The sequence below is a fragment of the Electrophorus electricus genome, chromosome 15 (genome assembly GCF_041902795.1).
Source record: "Electrophorus electricus isolate QZ-2024a chromosome 15, ASM4190279v1, whole genome shotgun sequence".
Taxonomy (NCBI): Eukaryota; Metazoa; Chordata; class Actinopteri; order Gymnotiformes; family Gymnotidae; genus Electrophorus; species Electrophorus electricus.
In genome coordinates this window covers 1715744-1734531 of record NC_137511.1, presented here as the reverse complement: position 1 = coordinate 1734531, position 18788 = coordinate 1715744, and the positions used below count along the sequence as shown (strand labels likewise).

Sequence of the window (18788 nt, the reverse complement as noted above, 5' to 3'; positions counted from 1 at the left end):
AGGATCTTGGCATGGCTCTCTGCTACAGTCATATGAGTCCTCCTATTGAATCTTTCCATATATGGACCAACGTTTTTGCTCAAAGTAGCTGTGTGTGCGCGCGAGTGCTTCAGTGGTTTCTCAAAAGTTTAGTGTTTACTGGCAGCAGTCGGCCTTGAACCCATCCCCCTGAAAGGACTAGAGCCTTAATCCAACACCTTGGATTGCTCTGTCACACTACCTGATGCAAGCTTTCCTTGCCTTATTTTTGATACTGGTTACCCAAGAAACTGGTTGGCAGAGTACTTTTGCCAACATTTAGCATGAGTTGCCACTTGTTCTTCTGTGTTTTCATTTCATTCTGAATCAGTTGAAGAATCTATAACGTTCACATTCAGGTACTTTTTCCAAATTCTCCCAGTGCAGCAGATGATTCTTTGGTGTGATGAGTTCCAACTGCTGAGAATCAGGTGGAACTCAGTGTCCTACGTAACATACTTTTGTCAATCAAGATTCATAGAGTGCCACACCACCGGTCCCACTTTGTTGCATGTGGGTCAACTCTGACAAAGTAAAAGTCCTATCTTGAGTGTAAGATTACTTGTTAGAGAAGTAAAGATAATAAAAGTTGCAGTACTGTGGCCCCCAATTGAGCACCACTGTCATCAAATGAATGAAACCTTTGGCCACTCTACTAGAGGAAGGCTGTTTTGTGCACATTTGTCAGCACCGATTTCCCATGACAACTGTGACCTGTATAATTTGAAGAATGCATAACTTTTATCAGCGAGGCTTTCAATAAGGTGTTCGTTCCACATGGCACCATTGTAGCAGGGGTATTGTTGGAGTCCTAAGAGTTCCAACAACTTAGCATCAGTGTACGTGATAAGTCCAAGGCGTACGTAGCATACATGTGCCAAACCTTGCTCTTGGATGGCCAAAGCACAGTTCCCACTTTGACACACCTGTATGCACTTTTCTGCAGATTATACAGTGCATCTTAAGTGAATTGTTGATTGCCACAGTAGCAAAGACACTAAATGCTTAAGTACTGTGGCCCTTTGGTTGCTTGTTAGAGCAGCAAAGACACTAAAAGTTGCAGTACTATGGCCCCCAAGTTAGGACCACTGTCGTCGAATGATGGAAAGTTTTTTCCACTCTACTAGAGGTATTCTGTTTTGTGCACCTTTGTCAGCACCGGTTTCCCATGACATCGGTTTCCTATTGAGTAGGAGGTAACATACAAATACTTGGGTGTCTTCCTCGACAAGAAACTGGACTGGAAGGGCAATTCAGAAGCTGTGTACAGGAAGGGGATTAGTAGAGTTTCCTTTTTGCAGTTGTGTGTTGGGGAGGTAGCATCAGAGGACGAGAGACAAACAAGCTCAACAAACTGATCAAGAAGGCTGGCTTAGTCCTTGGCTGCTCTCTGGACAGTTTTGACATTGTGGTTAAAATGAGGACAGACGACAAACTCAAGGCTATCCTCGATAATACTTCAAAACCTGTCCATAATCTTCTGGCTAGACAGCAGAGCACTTTTTGTCACAGACTCAATCAGCTCCACTGTAGTAAGGAGCAGTACAGGAGATCATTCGTACCAACTGCGATGACACTGCACAATTGTTATTTTTGTGTAAGGATGCTACTGAGTGGTATTGAGTGCTAGAATTGTACTTATTATTATTATTATTATTATTATTAATATCCAGTCTTTTGTCATTTTTATTCTGTATTCACTGCACACCTAAGTGAATGTTGTAATGCACTGTCACTTTACCTGGTATACTGTAAACAGTGAAAGATCGGAAGGATCGAACACCTTACCATTCTTACACTTGCACAAGTCATATACAATATATGTTGTTTCTTATTCTTTTACATTCTTATTTTTATATATTGTATATATATATATATATATATATATAACATTTATGTTTTTTGTGCTACTTCAATGTTTCAATTTCCCTCTGGGATTAAATATAGCGATTATCTATCTATCTATCTATCTATCTATCTATCTATCTATCTATCTATCTATCTATCTATCTATCTATCTATCTATCTATCTATCTATCTATCTATCTATCTATCTATCTATCTATGTACTGTGGCCAAAGTACTTTTGTCAAAAGGTAGGTTCTGTCACCACTTTCTCTTCTTTGGTCGCCTGTCCACCTGTTTCAGTTGAACAATACCTAACTTTTGTCAGAGAGGTTTTCAAAAACATGTTTGTTCTAAACAGCGCCAATATAGCAAGGGTATCGTTGGGAGTCCTAAGCGTTCCAACAACTTAGCATCACTGTATGTGATAAGTCCATGGCCTATGTATGGATGATGAACTGAAAAAGATGAAGAATCCAGAACTTTTATCAGCTGGGTTTCAACAAAGTGCTCTATGTAAATGCTGCTTTTGCAGCAAGGGTTTCATGGCAGTGTATGAGGCCATATTTGAGTGCTGAAACCAAAGTCTTTCCAAGCACTCAGGCATCAACAGCAGCATTTGGGGTTGCTTCATCAATCTCTATTGGGACGAGGAATCTTTCGAGAGACACTGTAGACAAGGTTCATGACTAAGCAACGGTCTTTTTAAAACACAAAGTGGCAGCGGTGGGATTTGAACCCACGCCTCCACAGAGACTGGAGCCTAAATCCAGCGCCTTAGACCACTCGGCCACGCTACCCGAAAGCAGAGACTTTTCAACATATTTGTGAAAGAAGGAGTCTGTACTTTCACACATCCTGGTCAAGTCCTTTGCCCAATCTTGAATTGATTGTTGCAAATAAAGGTAATGTTAGACAAGGATCTTGGCATGGCTCTCTGCTACAGTCATATGAGTCCTCCTATTGAATCTTTCCATATATGGACCAACGTTTTTGCTCAAAGTAGCTGTGTGTGCGCGCGAGTGCTTCAGTGGTTTCTCAAAAGTTTAGTGTTTACTGGCAGCAGTCGGCCTTGAACCCATCCCCCTGAAAGGACTAGAGCCTTAATCCAACACCTTGGAATGCTCTGTCACACTACCTGATGCAAGCTTTCCTTGCCTTATTTTTGATACTGGTTACCCAAGAAACTGGTTGGCAGAGTACTTTTGCCAACATTTAGCATGAGTTGCCACTTGTTCTTCTGTGTTTTCATTTCATTCTGAATCAGTTGAAGAATCTATAACGTTCACATTCAGGTACTTTTTCCAAATTCTCCCAGTGCAGCAGATGATTCTTTGGTGTGATGAGTTCCAACTGCTGAGAATCAGGTGGAACTCAGTGTCCTACGTAACATACTTTTGTCAATCAAGATTCATAGAGTGCCACACCACCGGTCCCACTTTGTTGCATGTGGGTCAACTCTGACAAAGTAAAAGTCCTATCTTGAGTGTAAGATTACTTGTTAGAGAAGTAAAGATAATAAAAGTTGCAGTACTGTGGCCCCCAATTGAGCACCACTGTCATCAAATGAATGAAACCTTTGGCCACTCTACTAGAGGAAGGCTGTTTTGTGCACATTTGTCAGCACCGATTTCCCATGACAACTGTGACCTGTATAATTTGAAGAATGCATAACTTTTATCAGCGAGGCTTTCAATAAGGTGTTCGTTCCACATGGCACCATTGTAGCAGGGGTATTGTTGGAGTCCTAAGAGTTCCAACAACTTAGCATCAGTGTACGTGATAAGTCCAAGGCGTACGTAGCATACATGTGCCAAACCTTGCTCTTGGATGGCCAAAGCACAGTTCCCACTTTGACACACCTGTATGCACTTTTCTGCAGATTATACAGTGCATCTTAAGTGAATTGTTGATTGCCACAGTAGCAAAGACACTAAATGCTTAAGTACTGTGGCCCTTTGGTTGCTTGTTAGAGCAGCAAAGACACTAAAAGTTGCAGTACTATGGCCCCCAAGTTAGGACCACTGTCGTCGAATGATGGAAAGTTTTTTCCACTCTACTAGAGGTATTCTGTTTTGTGCACCTTTGTCAGCACCGGTTTCCCATGACATCGGTTTCCTATTGAGTAGGAGGTAACATACAAATACTTGGGTGTCTTCCTCGACAAGAAACTGGACTGGAAGGGCAATTCAGAAGCTGTGTACAGGAAGGGGATTAGTAGAGTTTCCTTTTTGCAGTTGTGTGTTGGGGAGGTAGCATCAGAGGACGAGAGACAAACAAGCTCAACAAACTGATCAAGAAGGCTGGCTTAGTCCTTGGCTGCTCTCTGGACAGTTTTGACATTGTGGTTAAAATGAGGACAGACGACAAACTCAAGGCTATCCTCGATAATACTTCAAAACCTGTCCATAATCTTCTGGCTAGACAGCAGAGCACTTTTTGTCACAGACTCAATCAGCTCCACTGTAGTAAGGAGCAGTACAGGAGATCATTCGTACCAACTGCGATGACACTGCACAATTGTTATTTTTGTGTAAGGATGCTACTGAGTGGTATTGAGTGCTAGAATTGTACTTATTATTATTATTATTATTATTATTAATATCCAGTCTTTTGTCATTTTTATTCTGTATTCACTGCACACCTAAGTGAATGTTGTAATGCACTGTCACTTTACCTGGTATACTGTAAACAGTGAAAGATCGGAAGGATCGAACACCTTACCATTCTTACACTTGCACAAGTCATATACAATATATGTTGTTTCTTATTCTTTTACATTCTTATTTTTATATATTGTATATATATATATATATATATATATAACATTTATGTTTTTTGTGCTACTTCAATGTTTCAATTTCCCTCTGGGATTAAATATAGCGATTATCTATCTATCTATCTATCTATCTATCTATCTATCTATCTATCTATCTATCTATCTATCTATCTATCTATCTATCTATCTATCTATCTATCTATCTATCTATCTATCTATCTATCTATCTATCTATCTATCTATGTACTGTGGCCAAAGTACTTTTGTCAAAAGGTAGGTTCTGTCACCACTTTCTCTTCTTTGGTCGCCTGTCCACCTGTTTCAGTTGAACAATACCTAACTTTTGTCAGAGAGGTTTTCAAAAACATGTTTGTTCTAAACAGCGCCAATATAGCAAGGGTATCGTTGGGAGTCCTAAGCGTTCCAACAACTTAGCATCACTGTATGTGATAAGTCCATGGCCTATGTATGGATGATGAACTGAAAAAGATGAAGAATCCAGAACTTTTATCAGCTGGGTTTCAACAAAGTGCTCTATGTAAATGCTGCTTTTGCAGCAAGGGTTTCATGGCAGTGTATGAGGCCATATTTGAGTGCTGAAACCAAAGTCTTTCCAAGCACTCAGGCATCAACAGCAGCATTTGGGGTTGCTTCATCAATCTCTATTGGGACGAGGAATCTTTCGAGAGACACTGTAGACAAGGTTCATGACTAAGCAACGGTCTTTTTAAAACACAAAGTGGCAGCGGTGGGATTTGAACCCACGCCTCCACAGAGACTGGAGCCTAAATCCAGCGCCTTAGACCACTCGGCCACGCTACCCGAAAGCAGAGACTTTTCAACATATTTGTGAAAGAAGGAGTCTGTACTTTCACACATCCTGGTCAAGTCCTTTGCCCAATCTTGAATTGATTGTTGCAAATAAAGGTAATGTTAGACAAGGATCTTGGCATGGCTCTCTGCTACAGTCATATGAGTCCTCCTATTGAATCTTTCCATATATGGACCAACGTTTTTGCTCAAAGTAGCTGTGTGTGCGCGCGAGTGCTTCAGTGGTTTCTCAAAAGTTTAGTGTTTACTGGCAGCAGTCGGCCTTGAACCCATCCCCCTGAAAGGACTAGAGCCTTAATCCAACACCTTGGATTGCTCTGTCACACTACCTGATGCAAGCTTTCCTTGCCTTATTTTTGATACTGGTTACCCAAGAAACTGGTTGGCAGAGTACTTTTGCCAACATTTAGCATGAGTTGCCACTTGTTCTTCTGTGTTTTCATTTCATTCTGAATCAGTTGAAGAATCTATAACGTTCACATTCAGGTACTTTTTCCAAATTCTCCCAGTGCAGCAGATGATTCTTTGGTGTGATGAGTTCCAACTGCTGAGAATCAGGTGGAACTCAGTGTCCTACGTAACATACTTTTGTCAATCAAGATTCATAGAGTGCCACACCACCGGTCCCACTTTGTTGCACGTGGGTCAACTCTGACAAAGTAAAAGTCCTATCTTGAGTGTAAGATTACTTGTTAGAGAAGTAAAGATAATAAAAGTTGCAGTACTGTGGCCCCCAATTGAGCACCACTGTCATCAAATGAATGAAACCTTTGGCCACTCTACTAGAGGAAGGCTGTTTTGTGCACATTTGTCAGCACCGATTTCCCATGACAACTGTGACCTGTATAAGTTGAAGAATGCATAACTTTTATCAGCGAGGCTTTCAATAAGGTGTTCGTTCCACATGGCACCATTGTAGCAGGGGTATTGTTGGAGTCCTAAGAGTTCCAACAACTTAGCATCAGTGTACGTGATAAGTCCAAGGCGTACGTAGCATACATGTGCCAAACCTTGCTCTTGGATGGCCAAAGCACAGTTCCCACTTTGACACACCTGTATGCACTTTTCTGCAGATTATACAGTGCATCTTAAGTGAATTGTTGATTGCCACAGTAGCAAAGACACTAAATGCTTAAGTACTGTGGCCCTTTGGTTGCTTGTTAGAGCAGCAAAGACACTAAAAGTTGCAGTACTATGGCCCCCAAGTTAGGACCACTGTCGTCGAATGATGGAAAGTTTTTTCCACTCTACTAGAGGTATTCTGTTTTGTGCACCTTTGTCAGCACCGGTTTCCCATGACATCGGTTTCCTATTGAGTAGGAGGTAACATACAAATACTTGGGTGTCTTCCTCGACAAGAAACTGGACTGGAAGGGCAATTCAGAAGCTGTGTACAGGAAGGGGATTAGTAGAGTTTCCTTTTTGCAGTTGTGTGTTGGGGAGGTAGCATCAGAGGACGAGAGACAAACAAGCTCAACAAACTGATCAAGAAGGCTGGCTTAGTCCTTGGCTGCTCTCTGGACAGTTTTGACATTGTGGTTAAAATGAGGACAGACGACAAACTCAAGGCTATCCTCGATAATACTTCAAAACCTGTCCATAATCTTCTGACTAGACAGCAGAGCACTTTTTGTCACAGACTCAATCAGCTCCACTGTAGTAAGGAGCAGTACAGGAGATCATTCGTACCAACTGCGATGACACTGCACAATTGTTATTTTTGTGTAAGGATGCTACTGAGTGGTATTGAGTGCTAGAATTGTACTTATTATTATTATTATTATTATTATTAATATCCAGTCTTTTGTCATTTTTATTCTGTATTCACTGCACACCTAAGTGAATGTTGTAATGCACTGTCACTTTACCTGGTATACTGTAAACAGTGAAAGATCGGAAGGATCGAACACCTTACCATTCTTACACTTGCACAAGTCATATACAATATATGTTGTTTCTTATTCTTTTACATTCTTATTTGTATATATTGTATATATATATATATATATATATAACATTTATGTTTTTTGTGCTACTTCAATGTTTCAATTTCCCTCTGGGATTAAATATAGCGATTATCTATCTATCTATCTATCTATCTATCTATCTATCTATCTATCTATCTATCTATCTATCTATCTATCTATCTATCTATCTATCTATCTATCTATCTATCTATCTATCTATCTATCTATCTATCTATCTATCTATCTAGCTATGTACTGTGGCCAAAGTACTTTTGTCAAAAGGTAGGTTCTGTCACCACTTTCTCTTCTTTGGTCGCCTGTCCACCTGTTTCAGTTGAAGAATGCCTAACTTTTGTCAGAGAGGTTTTCAAAAACATGTTTGTTCCAAACAGCGCCAATATAGCAAGGGTATCGTTGGGAGTCCTAAGCGTTCCAACAACTTAGCATCACTGTATGTGATAAGTCCATGGCCTATGTATGGATGATGAACTGAAAAAGATGAAGAATCCAGAACTTTTATCAGCTGGGTTTCAACAAAGTGCTCTATGTAAATGCTGCTTTTGCAGCAAGGGTTTCATGGCAGTGTATGAGGCCACATTTGAGTGCTGAAACCAAAGTCTTTCCAAGCACTCAGGCATCAACAGCAGCATTTGGGGTTGCTTCATCAATCTCTATTGGGACGAGGAATCTTTCGAGAGACACTGTAGACAAGGTTCATGACTAAGCAACGGTCTTTTTAAAACACAAAGTGGCAGCGGTGGGATTTGAACCCACGCCTCCACAGAGACTGGAGCCTAAATCCAGCGCCTTAGACCACTCGGCCACGCTACCCGAAAGCAGAGGCTTTTCAACATATTTGTGAAAGAAGGAGTCTGTACTTTCACACATCCTGGTCAAGTCCTTTGCCCAATCTTGAATTGATTGTTGCAAATAAAGGTAATGTTAGACAAGGATCTTGGCATGGCTCTCTGCTACAGTCATATGAGTCCTCCTATTGAATCTTTCCATATATGGACCAACGTTTTTGCTCAAAGTAGCTGTGTGTGCGCGCGAGTGCTTCAGTGGTTTCTCAAAAGTTTAGTGTTTACTGGCAGCAGTCGGCCTTGAACCCATCCCCCTGAAAGGACTAGAGCCTTAATCCAACACCTTGGAATGCTCTGTCACACTACCTGATGCAAGCTTTCCTTGCCTTATTTTTGATACTGGTTACCCAAGAAACTGGTTGGCAGAGTACTTTTGCCAACATTTAGCATGAGTTGCCACTTGTTCTTCTGTGTTTTCATTTCATTCTGAATCAGTTGAAGAATCTATAACGTTCACATTCAGGTACTTTTTCCAAATTCTCCCAGTGCAGCAGATGATTCTTTGGTGTGATGAGTTCCAACTGCTGAGAATCAGGTGGAACTCAGTGTCCTACGTAACATACTTTTGTCAATCAAGATTCATAGAGTGCCACACCACCGGTCCCACTTTGTTGCACGTGGGTCAACTCTGACAAAGTAAAAGTCCTATCTTGAGTGTAAGATTACTTGTTAGAGAAGTAAAGATAATAAAAGTTGCAGTACTGTGGCCCCCAATTGAGCACCACTGTCATCAAATGAATGAAACCTTTGGCCACTCTACTAGAGGAAGGCTGTTTTGTGCACATTTGTCAGCACCGATTTCCCATGACAACTGTGACCTGTATAAGTTGAAGAATGCATAACTTTTATCAGCGAGGCTTTCAATAAGGTGTTCGTTCCACATGGCACCATTGTAGCAGGGGTATTGTTGGAGTCCTAAGAGTTCCAACAACTTAGCATCAGTGTACGTGATAAGTCCAAGGCGTACGTAGCATACATGTGCCAAACCTTGCTCTTGGATGGCCAAAGCACAGTTCCCACTTTGACACACCTGTATGCACTTTTCTGCAGATTATACAGTGCATCTTAAGTGAATTGTTGATTGCCACAGTAGCAAAGACACTAAATGCTTAAGTACTGTGGCCCTTTGGTTGCTTGTTAGAGCAGCAAAGACACTAAAAGTTGCAGTACTATGGCCCCCAAGTTAGGACCACTGTCGTCGAATGATGGAAAGTTTTTTCCACTCTACTAGAGGTATTCTGTTTTGTGCACCTTTGTCAGCACCGGTTTCCCATGACATCGGTTTCCTATTGAGTAGGAGGTAACATACAAATACTTGGGTGTCTTCCTCGACAAGAAACTGGACTGGAAGGGCAATTCAGAAGCTGTGTACAGGAAGGGGATTAGTAGAGTTTCCTTTTTGCAGTTGTGTGTTGGGGAGGTAGCATCAGAGGACGAGAGACAAACAAGCTCAACAAACTGATCAAGAAGGCTGGCTTAGTCCTTGGCTGCTCTCTGGACAGTTTTGACATTGTGGTTAAAATGAGGACAGACGACAAACTCAAGGCTATCCTCGATAATACTTCAAAACCTGTCCATAATCTTCTGACTAGACAGCAGAGCACTTTTTGTCACAGACTCAATCAGCTCCACTGTAGTAAGGAGCAGTACAGGAGATCATTCATACCAACTGCGATGACACTGCACAATTGTTATTTTTGTGTAAGGATGCTACTGAGTGGTATTGAGTGCTAGAATTGTACTTATTATTATTATTATTATTATTATTAATATCCAGTCTTTTGTCATTTTTATTCTGTATTCACTGCACACCTAAGTGAATGTTGTAATGCACTGTCACTTTACCTGGTATACTGTAAACAGTGAAAGATCGGAAGGATCGAACACCTTACAATTCTTACACTTGCACAAGTCATATACAATATATGTTGTTTCTTATTCTTTTACATTCTTATTTGTATATATTGTATATATATATATATATATATATAACATTTATGTTTTTTGTGCTACTTCAATGTTTCAATTTCCCTCTGGGATTAAATATAGCGATTATCTATCTATCTATCTATCTATCTATCTATCTATCTATCTATCTATCTATCTATCTATCTATCTATCTATCTATCTATCTATCTATCTATCTATCTATCTATCTATCTATCTATCTATCTATCTATCTATCTATCTATCTATCTATCTAGCTATGTACTGTGGCCAAAGTACTTTTGTCAAAAGGTAGGTTCTGTCACCACTTTCTCTTCTTTGGTCGCCTGTCCACCTGTTTCAGTTGAAGAATGCCTAACTTTTGTCAGAGAGGTTTTCAAAAACATGTTTGTTCCAAACAGCGCCAATATAGCAAGGGTATCGTTGGGAGTCCTAAGCGTTCCAACAACTTAGCATCACTGTATGTGATAAGTCCATGGCCTATGTATGGATGATGAACTGAAAAAGATGAAGAATCCAGAACTTTTATCAGCTGGGTTTCAACAAAGTGCTCTATGTAAATGCTGCTTTTGCAGCAAGGGTTTCATGGCAGTGTATGAGGCCACATTTGAGTGCTGAAACCAAAGTCTTTCCAAGCACTCAGGCATCAACAGCAGCATTTGGGTTTGCTTCATCAATCTCTATTGGGACGAGGAATCTTTCGAGAGACACTGTAGACAAGGTTCATGACTAAGCAACGGTCTTTTTAAAACACAAAGTGGCAGCGGTGGGATTTGAACCCACGCCTCCACAGAGACTGGAGCCTAAATCCAGCGCCTTAGACCACTCGGCCACGCTACCCGAAAGCAGAGGCTTTTCAACATATTTGTGAAAGAAGGAGTCTGTACTTTCACACATCCTGGTCAAGTCCTTTGCCCAATCTTGAATTGATTGTTGCAAATAAAGGTAATGTTAGACAAGGATCTTGGCATGGCTCTCTGCTACAGTCATATGAGTCCTCCTATTGAATCTTTCCATATATGGACCAACGTTTTTGCTCAAAGTAGCTGTGTGTGCGCGTGAGTGCTTCAGTGGTTTCTCAAAAGTTTAGTGTTTACTGGCAGCAGTCGGCCTTGAACCCATCCCCCTGAAAGGACTAGAGCCTTAATCCAACACCTTGGAATGCTCTGTCACACTACCTGATGCAAGCTTTCCTTGCCTTATTTTTGATACTGGTTACCCAAGAAACTGGTTGGCAGAGTACTTTTGCCAACATTTAGCATGAGTTGCCACTTGTTCTTCTGTGTTTTCATTTCATTCTGAATCAGTTGAAGAATCTATAACGTTCACATTCAGGTACTTTTTCCAAATTCTCCCAGTGCAGCAGATGATTCTTTGGTGTGATGAGTTCCAACTGCTGAGAATCAGGTGGAACTCAGTGTCCTACGTAACATACTTTTGTCAATCAAGATTCATAGAGTGCCACACCACCGGTCCCACTTTGTTGCACGTGGGTCAACTCTGACAAAGTAAAAGTCCTATCTTGAGTGTAAGATTACTTGTTAGAGAAGTAAAGATAATAAAAGTTGCAGTACTGTGGCCCCCAATTGAGCACCACTGTCATCAAATGAATGAAACCTTTGGCCACTCTACTAGAGGAAGGCTGTTTTGTGCACATTTGTCAGCACCGATTTCCCATGACAACTGTGACCTGTATAAGTTGAAGAATGCATAACTTTTATCAGCGAGGCTTTCAATAAGGTGTTCGTTCCACATGGCACCATTGTAGCAGGGGTATTGTTGGAGTCCTAAGAGTTCCAACAACTTAGCATCAGTGTACGTGATAAGTCCAAGGCGTACGTAGCATACATGTGCCAAACCTTGCTCTTGGATGGCCAAAGCACAGTTCCCACTTTGACACACCTGTATGCACTTTTCTGCAGATTATACAGTGCATCTTAAGTGAATTGTTGATTGCCACAGTAGCAAAGACACTAAATGCTTAAGTACTGTGGCCCTTTGGTTGCTTGTTAGAGCAGCAAAGACACTAAAAGTTGCAGTACTATGGCCCCCAAGTTAGGACCACTGTCGTCGAATGATGGAAAGTTTTTTCCACTCTACTAGAGGTATTCTGTTTTGTGCACCTTTGTCAGCACCGGTTTCCCATGACATCGGTTTCCTATTGAGTAGGAGGTAACATACAAATACTTGGGTGTCTTCCTCGACAAGAAACTGGACTGGAAGGGCAATTCAGAAGCTGTGTACAGGAAGGGGATTAGTAGAGTTTCCTTTTTGCAGTTGTGTGTTGGGGAGGTAGCATCAGAGGACGAGAGACAAACAAGCTCAACAAACTGATCAAGAAGGCTGGCTTAGTCCTTGGCTGCTCTCTGGACAGTTTTGACATTGTGGTTAAAATGAGGACAGACGACAAACTCAAGGCTATCCTCGATAATACTTCAAAACCTGTCCATAATCTTCTGGCTAGACAGCAGAGCACTTTTTGTCACAGACTCAATCAGCTCCACTGTAGTAAGGAGCAGTACAGGAGATCATTCGTACCAACTGCGATGACACTGCACAATTGTTATTTTTGTGTAAGGATGCTACTGAGTGGTATTGAGTGCTAGAATTGTACTTATTATTATTATTATTATTATTATTAATATCCAGTCTTTTGTCATTTTTATTCTGTATTCACTGCACACCTAAGTGAATGTTGTAATGCACTGTCACTTTACCTGGTATACTGTAAACAGTGAAAGATCGGAAGGATCGAACACCTTACCATTCTTACACTTGCACAAGTCATATACAATATATGTTGTTTCTTATTCTTTTACATTCTTATTTTTATATATTGTATATATATATATATATATATATATAACATTTATGTTTTTTGTGCTACTTCAATGTTTCAATTTCCCTCTGGGATTAAATATAGCGATTATCTATCTATCTATCTATCTATCTATCTATCTATCTATCTATCTATCTATCTATCTATCTATCTATCTATCTATCTATCTATCTATCTATCTATCTATCTATCTATCTATCTATCTATCTATCTATCTATCTATCTATCTATCTATGTACTGTGGCCAAAGTACTTTTGTCAAAAGGTAGGTTCTGTCACCACTTTCTCTTCTTTGGTCGCCTGTCCACCTGTTTCAGTTGAACAATACCTAACTTTTGTCAGAGAGGTTTTCAAAAACATGTTTGTTCTAAACAGCGCCAATATAGCAAGGGTATCGTTGGGAGTCCTAAGCGTTCCAACAACTTAGCATCACTGTATGTGATAAGTCCATGGCCTATGTATGGATGATGAACTGAAAAAGATGAAGAATCCAGAACTTTTATCAGCTGGGTTTCAACAAAGTGCTCTATGTAAATGCTGCTTTTGCAGCAAGGGTTTCATGGCAGTGTATGAGGCCATATTTGAGTGCTGAAACCAAAGTCTTTCCAAGCACTCAGGCATCAACAGCAGCATTTGGGGTTGCTTCATCAATCTCTATTGGGACGAGGAATCTTTCGAGAGACACTGTAGACAAGGTTCATGACTAAGCAACGGTCTTTTTAAAACACAAAGTGGCAGCGGTGGGATTTGAACCCACGCCTCCACAGAGACTGGAGCCTAAATCCAGCGCCTTAGACCACTCGGCCACGCTACCCGAAAGCAGAGGCTTTTCAACATATTTGTGAAAGAAGGAGTCTGTACTTTCACACATCCTGGTCAAGTCCTTTGCCCAATCTTGAATTGATTGTTGCAAATAAAGGTAATGTTAGACAAGGATCTTGGCATGGCTCTCTGCTACAGTCATATGAGTCCTCCTATTGAATCTTTCCATATATGGACCAACGTTTTTGCTCAAAGTAGCTGTGTGTGCGCGCGAGTGCTTCAGTGGTTTCTCAAAAGTTTAGTGTTTACTGGCAGCAGTCGGCCTTGAACCCATCCCCCTGAAAGGACTAGAGCCTTAATCCAACACCTTGGATTGCTCTGTCACACTACCTGATGCAAGCTTTCCTTGCCTTATTTTTGATACTGGTTACCCAAGAAACTGGTTGGCAGAGTACTTTTGCCAACATTTAGCATGAGTTGCCACTTGTTCTTCTGTGTTTTCATTTCATTCTGAATCAGTTGAAGAATCTATAACGTTCACATTCAGGTACTTTTTCCAAATTCTCCCAGTGCAGCAGATGATTCTTTGGTGTGATGAGTTCCAACTGCTGAGAATCAGGTGGAACTCAGTGTCCTACGTAACATACTTTTGTCAATCAAGATTCATAGAGTGCCACACCACCGGTCCCACTTTGTTGCACGTGGGTCAACTCTGACAAAGTAAAAGTCCTATCTTGAGTGTAAGATTACTTGTTAGAGAAGTAAAGATAATAAAAGTTGCAGTACTGTGGCCCCCAATTGAGCACCACTGTCATCAAATGAATGAAACCTTTGGCCACTCTACTAGAGGAAGGCTGTTTTGTGCACATTTGTCAGCACCGATTTCCCATGACAACTGTGACCTGTATAAGTTGAAGAATGCATAACTTTTATCAGCGAGGCTTTCAATAAGGTGTTCGTTCCACATGGCACCATTGTAGCAGGGGTATTGTTGGAGTCCTAAGAGTTCCAACAACTTAGCATCAGTGTACGTGATAAGTCCAAGGCGTACGTAGCATACATGTGCCAAACCTTGCTCTTGGATGGCCAAAGCACAGTTCCCACTTTGACACACCTGTATGCACTTTTCTGCAGATTATACAGTGCATCTTAAGTGAATTGTTGATTGCCACAGTAGCAAAGACACTAAATGCTTAAGTACTGTGGCCCTTTGGTTGCTTGTTAGAGCAGCAAAGACACTAAAAGTTGCAGTACTATGGCCCCCAAGTTAGGACCACTGTCGTCGAATGATGGAAAGTTTTTTCCACTCTACTAGAGGTATTCTGTTTTGTGCACCTTTGTCAGCACCGGTTTCCCATGACATCGGTTTCCTATTGAGTAGGAGGTAACATACAAATACTTGGGTGTCTTCCTCGACAAGAAACTGGACTGGAAGGGCAATTCAGAAGCTGTGTACAGGAAGGGGATTAGTAGAGTTTCCTTTTTGCAGTTGTGTGTTGGGGAGGTAGCATCAGAGGACGAGAGACAAACAAGCTCAACAAACTGATCAAGAAGGCTGGCTTAGTCCTTGGCTGCTCTCTGGACAGTTTTGACATTGTGGTTAAAATGAGGACAGACGACAAACTCAAGGCTATCCTCGATAATACTTCAAAACCTGTCCATAATCTTCTGGCTAGACAGCAGAGCACTTTTTGTCACAGACTCAATCAGCTCCACTGTAGTAAGGAGCAGTACAGGAGATCATTCGTACCAACTGCGATGACACTGCACAATTGTTATTTTTGTGTAAGGATGCTACTGAGTGGTATTGAGTGCTAGAATTGTACTTATTATTATTATTATTATTATTAATATCCAGTCTTTTGTCATTTTTATTCTGTATTCACTGCACACCTAAGTGAATGTTGTAATGCACTGTCACTTTACCTGGTATACTGTAAACAGTGAAAGATCGGAAGGATCGAACACCTTACCATTCTTACACTTGCACAAGTCATATACAATATATGTTGTTTCTTATTCTTTTACATTCTTATTTTTATATATTGTATATATATATATATATATATAACATTTATGTTTTTTGTGCTACTTCAATGTTTCAATTTCCCTCTGGGATTAAATATAGCGATTATCTATCTATCTATCTATCTATCTATCTATCTATCTATCTATCTATCTATCTATCTATCTATCTATCTATCTATCTATCTATCTATCTATCTATCTATCTATCTATCTATCTATCTATCTATCTATCTATCTATCTATCTATGTACTGTGGCCAAAGTACTTTTGTCAAAAGGTAGGTTCTGTCACCACTTTCTCTTCTTTGGTCGCCTGTCCACCTGTTTCAGTTGAACAATACCTAACTTTTGTCAGAGAGGTTTTCAAAAACATGTTTGTTCTAAACAGCGCCAATATAGCAAGGGTATCGTTGGGAGTCCTAAGCGTTCCAACAACTTAGCATCACTGTATGTGATAAGTCCATGGCTTATGTATGGATGATGAACTGAAAAAGATGAAGAATCCAGAACTTTTATCAGCTGGGTTTCAACAAAGTGCTCTATGTAAATGCTGCTTTTGCAGCAAGGGTTTCATGGCAGTGTATGAGGCCATATTTGAGTGCTGAAACCAAAGTCTTTCCAAGCACTCAGGCATCAACAGCAGCATTTGGGGTTGCTTCATCAATCTCTATTGGGACGAGGAATCTTTCGAGAGACACTGTAGACAAGGTTCATGACTAAGCAACGGTCTTTTTAAAACACAAAGTGGCAGCGGTGGGATTTGAACCCACGCCTCCACAGAGACTGGAGCCTAAATCCAGCGCCTTAGACCACTCGGCCACGCTACCCGAAAGCAGAGGCTTTTCAACATATTTGTGAAAGAAGGAGTCTGTACTTTCACACATCCTGGTCAAGTCCTTTGCCCAATCTTGAATTGATTGTTGCAAATAAAGGTAATGTTAGACAAGGATCTTGGCATGGCTCTCTGCTACAGTCATATGAGTCCTCCTATTGAATCTTTCCATATATGGACCAACGTTTTTGCTCAAAGTAGCTGTGTGTGCGCGCGAGTGCTTCAGTGGTTTCTCAAAAGTTTAGTGTTTACTGGCAGCAGTCGGCCTTGAACCCATCCCCCTGAAAGGACTAGAGCCTTAATCCAACACCTTGGATTGCTCTGTCACACTACCTGATGCAAGCTTTCCTTGCCTTATTTTTGATACTGGTTACCCAAGAAACTGGTTGGCAGAGTACTTTTGCCAACATTTAGCATGAGTTGCCACTTGTTCTTCTGTGTTTTCATTTCATTCTGAATCAGTTGAAGAATCTATAACGTTCACATTCAGGTACTTTTTCCAAATTCTCCCAGTGCAGCAGATGATTCTTTGGTGTGATGAGTTCCAACTGCTGAGAATCAGGTGGAACTCAGTGTCCTACGTAACATACTTTTGTCAATCAAGATTCATAGAGTGCCACACCACCGGTCCCACTTTGTTGCACGTGGGTCAACTCTGACAAAGTAAAAGTCCTATCTTGAGTGTAAGATTACTTGTTAGAGAAGTAAAGATAATAAAAGTTGCAGTACTGTGGCCCCCAATTGAGCACCACTGTCATCAAATGAATGAAACCTTTGGCCACTCTACTAGAGGAAGGCTGTTTTGTGCACATTTGTCAGCACCGATTTCCCATGACAACTGTGACCTGTATAAGTTGAAGAATGCATAACTTTTATCAGCGAGGCTTTCAATAAGGTGTTCGTTCCACATGGCACCATTGTAGCAGGGGTATTGTTGGAGTCCTAAGAGTTCCAACAACTTAGCATCAGTGTACGTGATAAGTCCAAGGCGTACGTAGCATACATGTGCCAAACCTTGCTCTTGGATGGCCAAAGCACAGTTCCCACTTTGACACACCTGTATGCACTTTTCTGCAGATTATACAGTGCATCTTAAGTGAATTGTTGATTGCCACAGTAGCAAAGACACTAAATGCTTAAGTACTGTGGCCCTTTGGTTGCTTGTTAGAGCAGCAAAGACACTAAAAGTTGCAGTACTATGGCCCCCAAGTTAGGACCACTGTCGTCGAATGATGGAAAGTTTTTTCCACTCTACTAGAGGTATTCTGTTTTGTGCACCTTTGTCAGCACCGGTTTCCCATGACATCGGTTTCCTATTGAGTAGGAGGTAACATACAAATACTTGGGTGTCTTCCTCGACAAGAAACTGGACTGGAAGGGCAATTCAGAAGCTGTGTACAGGAAGGGGATTAGTAGAGTTTCCTTTTTGCAGTTGTGTGTTGGGGAGGTAGCATCAGAGGACGAGAGACAAACAAGCTCAACAAACTGATCAAGAAGGCTGGCTTAGTCCTTGGCTGCTCTCTGGACAGTTTTGACATTGTGGTTAAAATGAGGACAGACGACAAACTCAAGGCTATCCTCGATAATACTTCAAAACCTGTCCATAATCTTCTGACTAGACAGCAGAGCACTTTTTGTCACAGACTCAATCAGCTCCACTGTAGTAAGGAGCAGTACAGGAGATCATTCGTACCAACTGCGATGACACTGCACAATTGTTATTTTTGTGTAAGGATGCTACTGAGTGGTATTGAGTGCTAGAATTGTACTTATTATTATTATTATTATTATTATTAATATCCAGTCTTTTGTCATTTTTATTCTGTATTCACTGCACACCTAAGTGAATGTTGTAATGCACTGTCACTTTACCTGGTATACTGTAAACAGTGAAAGATCGGAAGGATCGAACACCTTACCATTCTTACACTTGCACAAGTCATATACAATATATGTTGTTTCTTATTCTTTTACATTCTTATTTGTATATATTGTATATATATATATATATATATATAACATTTATGTTTTTTGTGCTACTTCAATGTTTCAATTTCCCTCTGGGATTAAATATAGCG

At 40.7% G+C, this 18788-nt stretch overlaps 6 non-coding genes across 6 annotated transcripts; all 6 read right to left on the bottom strand.

Moving 5' to 3' along the window:
- Positions 1–2581: 2581 nt before the first annotated feature.
- trnal-uag (transfer RNA leucine (anticodon UAG)) lies at positions 2582–2663 on the bottom strand. The gene has a single exon. It is a non-coding gene; the product is annotated as a tRNA-Leu (tRNA).
- A 2719-nt stretch (positions 2664–5382) lies between these two features.
- trnal-uag (transfer RNA leucine (anticodon UAG)) lies at positions 5383–5464 on the bottom strand. Its single transcript has one exon. It is a non-coding gene; the product is annotated as a tRNA-Leu (tRNA).
- Positions 5465–8189: 2725 nt separating this feature from the next.
- Positions 8190–8271, bottom strand: trnal-uag (transfer RNA leucine (anticodon UAG)). Its single transcript has one exon. It is a non-coding gene; the product is annotated as a tRNA-Leu (tRNA).
- Positions 8272–11008: 2737 nt separating this feature from the next.
- Positions 11009–11090, bottom strand: trnal-uag (transfer RNA leucine (anticodon UAG)). Its single transcript has one exon. It is a non-coding gene; the product is annotated as a tRNA-Leu (tRNA).
- Positions 11091–13821: 2731 nt separating this feature from the next.
- Positions 13822–13903, bottom strand: trnal-uag (transfer RNA leucine (anticodon UAG)). The gene has a single exon. It is a non-coding gene; the product is annotated as a tRNA-Leu (tRNA).
- A 2720-nt stretch (positions 13904–16623) lies between these two features.
- On the bottom strand, positions 16624–16705 carry trnal-uag (transfer RNA leucine (anticodon UAG)). The gene has a single exon. It is a non-coding gene; the product is annotated as a tRNA-Leu (tRNA).
- Between the last annotated feature and the right edge of the window lie 2083 nt (positions 16706–18788).